General features: G+C 38.9%; 1 pseudogene; it reads right to left on the bottom strand.

The window, feature by feature from the left end:
* Positions 1-606: 606 nt before the first annotated feature.
* LOC116879460 lies at positions 607-8,154 on the bottom strand (annotated as a pseudogene).
* Between the last annotated feature and the right edge of the window lie 500 nt (positions 8,155-8,654).

The following is an 8,654-nucleotide window of genomic DNA, read 5'->3' as shown; positions in this document are numbered from 1 at the left end:
TTGGCATAGTCTGGTGCCCCAGAGGGTAGATCCCTAGCCACTTCCATAGCACAGAGGCTTTATATGGTTGGTTTTCTCAAACCCCAAAGGAGAGATTCCCAGATATTTCCACTAGGGCTTCAACTCAAAGAATGTCTTTGTTGTCTCATGTTTAATAACTATACTGTCTCTCAGGAGGTCTGGGGGGTGGGGGTACTCTTACAGATTTGTTCCTTAAATAGTTGCTCTGCTCTAACCTAAGAGTGATGACTTCTTTTTATATATGATATCCCCTTTTTCTTTAGAATTCTCTTTATACCTTGGCAGCTAATGTATAGTTTTATACACCATTACTATAATTTCCTATTATTGTTAATAATTCTTTATAAAAATATTTTTGCAAGTTGCCTTCTGGTCTGTGGCTCCTGATTAGCTCCTGACTAGTATAGACTTGATACTGGGAAGATGGATTTGATCATGATTTTGGCTTCAGCATAGTTCTGAAATCCTTGCCAGTTGGAAATGTGTTCCTGGTAACAAATGACATAAAGTGGCTTTACAAGTAATCAAACTATAAACTATGGCTGTAATGAAATGCCCACTGAAGCAAGTTTCTTGGGAGCCCAGTTAGATGCCACACTTGACCTTTATGGCAGTAGTGATGACTACCAGGACTATGGTGTGATAGGCATCAACTGAGTACATGGTGAATAGGATCACCTAGAGAAAGAAAATGACAATATCCTTTAATTTCAATTTTAGAAACTGTCTGATAACCAGAGAACTTCCATGACAGCCCTAAATTAGTCTCTTATTTCTCCCACCCTTGAGGCTAAGATTGCTGAAAAATCAAACATAAAATCCAGTTGTACTGGTTGCTGAATTACACTGTCAGTTGAATTCACAGTCTTCAGAGTTTCTGTGTAAAGGTTAACACATTCATTCTGAAAGAGAGGGATCCTGAAACGGTAAAACAATCTTGAACCCTCAAATCACTTTGATCCTTTCTTACCACTGGAAGCACCTCATTTTCTGAGTTAACTAGCTCTCCTTTACTTGAAAATCTGTAGTAACATCACCTAGGGCAGATGCTTATCTTTTTTTTTTTTTTTAAGATTTTATGCATTTATTTGTCAGAGAGAGAGAGAGAAAGAGAAAACATAGGCAGGCAGAGAGGCAGGCAGAGGCAGAGGGAGAAACAGGCTCCTGCCGAGCAAGGGGCCTGATCTGGGACTCGATCCCAGGACCCTGGGATCACGACCTGAGCTGAAAGCAGCTGCTTAATGGAATGAGCCACCCAGGGGTTAAGATGCCTATCTTAACCCTTAACTTATTTGGCCTTTGCAGGGATTGCCTAGATCTCAAAATAACTATGCACTAGAAGAAACTTAATCAGATAGTGACTCCAATTAGAGCTATCCTTCCAAATATAAAACCTTTAGTGAAATAAATAACCCTATTTTTTTGCCCATAATGTTTTTCCATGCTTACCAAAAACAGTTTGTTATCACTTGGCCAGGCCATGATGAAACCTTCAGTTTGGAGACAGGCTGTGCAGATTCCCCTGTTCTATACCATAATAGAGTCTACAGAGTCCTTGATAATTTTTTCATTCCATAAAACATGACACCAGTCTTCTAACAGTAATATGCTGATTGGATCGGATGAACAGGAAATGGCAAGTATTTTAAACGTTTTATTAAGACATGTACAGATTACCAGATGGATGAGAAACCCTGTAAACGTTCAGAGGACCCCCATTTCAGTGAAGTTTCCCACAATCTCTGTCTCTTGCCTAAAACTCTGGTGGTCTAGAACATGTTGAGATGTCTCTTACACAGTAAAAGACAGACCACTGCTCCTTATACCTTCTGCCACAATAGTAGGCAAATTACTTGATAGACATTTTTGGATTTTAGAGATAACAGATATGATACTTGAGTATAAGATTTAGATCTACATCTACATGGAATGACACAAATGTCTGCCAGCTTCAAGTAAGGAGCAGAGGAGTGGAGGCTCTGCCGTAAGTTCAGGCTATGCTTCAAACCACTCTACTCCTTGGGCCTTAGGATATAGCAGATCCCCTGATAGTATCTTTGCTGAATAGGAATCTTGAACAATAGAGAATCATAACACAGTTCTCTGATTAAAAACCAGATGGGACAGGTCGAGGCAGTATAACTAATTGCATAAGAAGTTAGCTCAAATTCCTTTGATATCAATTCTTTTGGCATTGATTCATCTTCAGTTTATATCCATGGACTCTTGGGGTCTGGGGTGTTCCTTAAGAGCAGTTGATGGAGAGGGGAAAAAAAACACCTTGAGCTGGGTTAGAAGATGGCTCAGTATAACATAACAGTATTACCCAAAAGTGGACAAATGAACAGATAAGATGCCATAGTCCCATTCAGGGATAATCTTAAGAAGTATGGCAAAAAAAAAAATAATAATTAATTAATAATAATAAGAAGAAGATAAAATAAATCCTCCTAATGGGAAAAACTTCAAACAATGCATATACATTTGGTTGTCTACTTGGAGTAAGAGCCAGAAGCATGAATCCACACTAATTCACAGGGAGTTGCTAACTGGTTGGCTGGTTGGGAAAAAGACTTCAAAAGAACGGAATGGAAAACTAGTCACAAAGAAGATGACCCTTTCAGAGTGGGCAGGGTTTATGAAGATATTTGCATCTCATGTTGAAGTCCAACAAAGAACATCCCCTGTAGGGTAGGCTCTTCCTAATCAATTGGCACACACTATGGATTTCAGTCATACTCTTTCCCCAGTCTGCCTAGCGTTTGAACAGCAAATCTGTGAACAAAGAGATGTGTGCACAAGAATAGAGGCTATGCATGAGCTGAACAACTATGTACTTTGTTTTGTAGGACTAGCCTGGGTAATGATATTGTTGAGATCTTATTTCCCAACAGTTGAAATGAACACGGAGCTCTAAATTTGTTGCCATTGCCTGAATGTAAAAGCTAGTCACTTGTGGCAATTAATTTACGGTAGTTTTATTTCATGATGGATTGGGAAGCTTTTCTTCCTTACTGGGATAGACACATATTCTGGATCTAGCTTTTCCTTCCTTCTTGTAATATTCTGGCAGCACTACCTTTTAAAAACTCAGATAAGCCTTTGTAAACCATCATAGAATTCCGCATAGCTTTGCTTCTGATCTAGGAACTTATTTACCAATTCAAGTGTAGCAATGGGCTAACATAAGCGAATTTAAATGACCTTAAAACAAGCCACATTGTTTGAGAGTAGTTGGACTAGTTGAAAGGTAGTAAAATGGCTTGCTGTCCCCTTTGTAGCACCAATGGGTAGACTACACCCTGAGATGATAGAGTTCTGTCTTGTACAATGTATTATAAGGTTTGAATCAGATACCATTATATGATGCTCTCTTGCAATAGCCAGAGTATACACGTCTGATAATCATGAAGTGGAGGCAGCTCTTCTCACTATCATCTGTAGTAACCTACTATCAGGATATTTATTTCCTGTAACAGAAATCTTTAGCTTTGCTGGTGTGGAGGTCTCGGTTTTTAAGGAGGGAATACTTTAACCATTGAACACAACAATGGTTGTATATTAGGAAATCAGACTGATACCTAACCATCTTGGATCCTTGTGCCACTGAAACAGTAGGCAGGACAGAAGATTCCTCTATTGGCTGAAGAGATCATTCCCAATTACAGAGGAAAAATAAAGTTGCTGCTATATAATGATGACAAGGAGAACAGAGGGTTCTCTAGGGTCCCTGTTTGTGAGTCAGGTCAAGGGAAAATCAAGCAACTGAAAAGAGAAGATGCAAGTAATTTAACAATACAGAACTTTTGGGAAAGTTTTTTTTTTTTTTTTAAAGATTTTATTTATTTATTTGACAGACAGAGATCACAAGTAGGCAGAGAGGCAGGCAGAGAGAGAGGAAGGGAAGCAGGCTCCCTGTTGAGCAGAGAGCCCGACGCGGGACTCGATCCCAGGACCCTGAGATCATGACCTGAGCCGAAGGCAGCGGCTTAACCCACCGAGCCACCCAGGCGCCCTGGGAAAGTTTTGAGTCATTCAACGAAGTAAGAAACCTAGACCAAGGTCCTGGCTAAGGTTAGGGGAAATAAGGAAGATGTAGTAGGGGAAGGAATCTGTATATATCAACTATAGTCTTTTGAGTAAGTAAAGAAATGAACACTTCAATTGCTTTGCAATTTTTTCTTTTATATGTGTTTATAATACACATGTGCTTATTTGTATATGCCATTTTCTTTTTTTGTCTTATTTACATTATAATTCAATATAAAGTTTCTGACAATTAACCTTATAAGTTAATGTTCAAGTAACATAATATTCAGTGGTATTGTAACTAAAGTTGTAGATTCAGTGAAGATTGAAACTTCATTTGGGAAAAGTTTAAGAACTTTTTCACTTGCAAAAACGTAGCTGTTATCTTGCTGGTGGAAAACCTAGCATGGTTTTGTTGTTTCACAGAAATTCAGTTGTAGCAGAAAGGTGCATATGAAGGTAAGCAGCCAAAGGGATTGACTGTATCATTTAACAAATATATTGCCTCTAGGTACCAAATTCCCTCTTAATTGTTATGCTCATGATCCTGGAACATTTCTCTCCTGTCAAAGGGAATAAAATTAGCCTTTGTCAGCAGAGAATATTCAGTGGACCTGGAAGGAAAAGGGCCTCTTCTTGCTTCCTGTTTATGCTCTCTTTTAACTTACTGTCTGTGGTAGTCTGTGTAGTAGCTCCCCAGGGCAGCTTCCCCCAACATACTAGATCATAGCCTCTTCATGCACCACCACAGTGAGTGGTGAGTTCTCTTTGTACTGCTTCCTATTTGACAGTTTTCTCTTGCAATTTAGAGGGTGATTATCACAGCACAATAGCTCCCCATTTATGGCATCTCCATCATCCCCAAAGGTGGAGTCCCAGAAAATTCCACAAGCACAGATCCTCTACAGAACTTCCCTGCCTTTCTATTGCCTATAACCTTACTGTCTACATTGAAGTCTGGAGGCCTTGGAGGCAGGACCCTTCTCTTAGATTTCTTTCTTGTTCTTTTAGTCCTAAGGTGTACTGGCTGCTCACAGTATCTGCTCTTATATTCTTCAGAATTCTCTTTATGACTTGATAGCTAATCTCCTTTATGCTCATCTCCTATTATAGTTCTTAATACATTATTAACACATACAAATTATTGTGTAGTTTGTGTCTCCTGACTATATCCTGAGAAATTCACCTGGTACTTTCTTACTGATTATGAGACATGAACAAAAATTATAGAGATTTGGGAAGCTGTTAACTCTCTTTGGAGAGGTATTAATGTTCTCCTGGAAGGCATATAGTATAGCAAAGGGTTGTATAATATTCTTAGAAAAAATATATATAACAAAATGTCAGTAGTGCTAAGAGATACAAGGGAAAATCTAGTAGGGCAAGGAGATATGAAGAAACAGAGTGTGACTCTTTGGATGGGCTTATCAAGTAATGCTTCTCTGAGGAGTGTCAAAAGAGCAGATACCTGAATGATGTAACGATAATGTTCCCGAAAAAAGAACAAATGGAAAAGATAATATAGGATATAATAAACAAGGGAGGTGGATATAAACAATAAGATCAGAAAAGCAGGTGGGCCCCAGATCATGCAGGTTATATTAGGACATATTGAAACCTCTCTTAACTATCTTAGGGTTCTCGCCAATCTTTCTGTAACTACCCTTCTGTTTTGTTTTGCTTTTTGTAATGTAAAATTAGTATGTAATCAGAAGGAGCATTTATAAATAATTAGTGCTAGACCTTCAAGTACCAAAATAATACAGTAAAACTCTGCTGTTACAGTGTCTTAGTTTGAGTGCCTGCCAAGTCAGAGCCTGAAAGGAAGACTTGGGAGCAGATAGTTTATTTAAGCAGCTGGCACCTAGCAGCAAGAGTGAGAAAATTGAAGAGTAAAACAAGGGAGAAATAAGAGAAGATAGAGTGTCATTACAGAGCTATTTACTTATATGGACAACTGGGATTCACTTCCACTGGGGAACCACGCAGGACAAGGGTTTACATTATGATATTATATCCTAGATTTGCCTGGGAGTGCCTTCCAACCTCCCATCCCCTCCACCCACCCACATCCCCAGTGTATTAAATCTCGTTATCTTCTAGGTTGCCTGGCATGAATTTGAGCAAGATCTCATGGTTTGGGAAAAACTCAGGCAAAAAAATTGGGAGAGATTTGGCAGGCTTTTAAAATGGAATGCTCTCCTCCCCAGCATAGGAATGACTCAACACAGTTGCAGGTAAAATGAGTGTTGGGCTGGGGGAACAAAAATACATGAGAAGTAGGGTTCATGAAGTACAAAACTTAAACCCAGTGGTCTTATTATTGAGTGGTTAGTGAAATGCACCAGTGAAGCTTGTTTAAGTTGCTGGCTGGGAGTTCCAGGCTTGGTTGAGCTATTTAAATGGCCGCCCCGCCTGCATTTGGGAGAAACCTGGTAGTTGGTTTCTGTTTAGAGTTAAGTCTGAATGGAATGACTGAGTTTTCTGGCTGGCCGAGACTTGAAAAAGAGTAGCATCAATCCATATGAAATCTTGAAACTCATTTATTTCCAATCTTCAGCCTTATGTAGGGATTTACACCTAGAAAATAGTGGAGACCAGGAAATCCACTTCCTGCCTCTCTGTTGACTGTCTTCTCCCTGGTCTCACCTCCCCTCTCTCTCCACTAGTGCCCACCCATCCTCCAAGTGCATAGCACAAGGTATTTGGAGAGCTTTGGGTGGGGAATTCCAGTCAAACCAATTATATCCAAATTGGTACTGTTACAAGATGTATTATGTTGGTCTTCTACTATAGCTGGAATTGAAATATCTTTAAAAATTGCTTGGAAAATTGAGAACAGTAAACATATGTTTTTATACTTGCTTGACAATCAGAGATCATCACAATTAAATTCACATGCTTTTGGTTTTTTATGTCATGGTGTGACTGTACTATATAATATCTCAATTGTGTTTTTTTAAATTTTTAGAATGTTTACATTTTATTTTCAAATTTATAATTTTTGTCTTCTTCTCCATCAATTTCTAGGTTTTCTTTTTGTTCCTCAAGCTGTATGTTTCATTGTAAGACTTTCTTCAGATTGTACTTGCTAAGTTGTTTGAGGTTGAGAAGCAAATGAACAGTAAATAGAACCTGTCCTAGGGATCTAAATGAAATTTATTATTATTTTTTTAATGGATCAGTTATTTAATTAGGTTCTTTGTAAGAAATTTAGAATACCAATTTGTGAGGGAAAACACCAATTTGTGAGGGTAAACTCCATTTGTGAGAGAAAACACAGAGCAGAGGTAGCCCTGAAGCTGAGGAACAGCCTTGATTTTTGGCAGAATTTGCGAGTCCACAGCTTTCTGATCACCTTGCGTTGCTCTGTAATCTCGTATTTCTCTTTCTCAGTGTCGAAGATCTCACCCTCCTGGTGTCTGGGCTTCCACAACTTCTTCTTCTTGAAATAAGCATCAGTGAGATGTTTGGGGATTTTCACACTGCTGATATCAATTTGATATCAATTGATATCACACTGCTGATATCAATTTTGGAAATGACGAATTTTTGGTGTGTTCTATGCAGGGGAACTCGATTGAGGGACCGAGGTCCAGTCACACAGAGCAAGCCACTGCTCATTTGCTTCAGGAAAACTACCCTCTTGCCTCTGTGACACCCAGTGAGGATGATCAAAATGGTCCCAGGGATGATGCTAGCTGCAGTTTTCTCACATGCTGACTGAAAGGGTTTTTGTCATGGCTCAACAGCTTTTGAGGCACATCTTCAGTAGGATGATACCTAGGCATTTTGGGTACCACCGTTCTTGTCACCACCAACTGGTTTTGTGATGGTTGCAAGAACCTTCTTTTTCTTTTCAACCCTGGACTTAGCTGCCAAATACGTCCTCTTCTATGTGCCCTTTCTGGAATGCATAGGAGATCGGGAGTATCTGCTAATTCCTCTGACTAGGACAGGGTTTCAGCTGCAGTGGGGCTTCCCCTTCTTCGGCGTTTTAGCCTGTGGGTTACCCTTCTTAGCCTTGCCACCAGTGGCATCAGCTTTCTTGGCTTCAAGTTTCTTCTCCTTAGCATCCAGCTTCTCAGCTTTTTTGCCCGCCATCTTGCGAGATGGGAAAGAGAACTAAGTCCCCTAAATGAAAGTATTTTAACAGGTATTTTACTCACTAGTGAATTTCTCTTCTGTTGATTTATTTTCATTGTTCCCCAATCCATATCTTTGTTTTGTTAACCAGGATTCCTGAGAAAAATAAAATCTGATAAATTTCTGTAATTCAAACATTATTCTGTTAGTTTTTTTTTTAAACTGTCATGTTATATATGTTTTAACATGTCTTACTTCATTTTTTTGTGTTTTCTCTTTCTAACACTGACATCTTCTAAGAACATACACATATACACACACATTCTCACACAGTTTACTCCTACGAATAGTACTATATTAAGATATATATTCTTTTAGGTAAAACTAGCTTTACCAAAAATATTAACAAAAAATAATAAGATAAAACTAGAGTTGCCAAAAATATTTACAACAAATAATATTTTGTAAAATATGTACAAAAGAGGGTTTATGGGGGGAGGGGGGTGGGGGGGTGGGGT

The sequence above is a fragment of the Lontra canadensis genome, unplaced genomic scaffold (genome assembly GCF_010015895.1).
Source record: "Lontra canadensis isolate GAN:19392208 unplaced genomic scaffold, GSC_riverotter_1.0 scaffold61, whole genome shotgun sequence".
Classification (NCBI taxonomy): domain Eukaryota; kingdom Metazoa; phylum Chordata; class Mammalia; order Carnivora; family Mustelidae; genus Lontra; species Lontra canadensis.
This window is presented reverse-complemented; position numbering and strand designations above follow the sequence as displayed.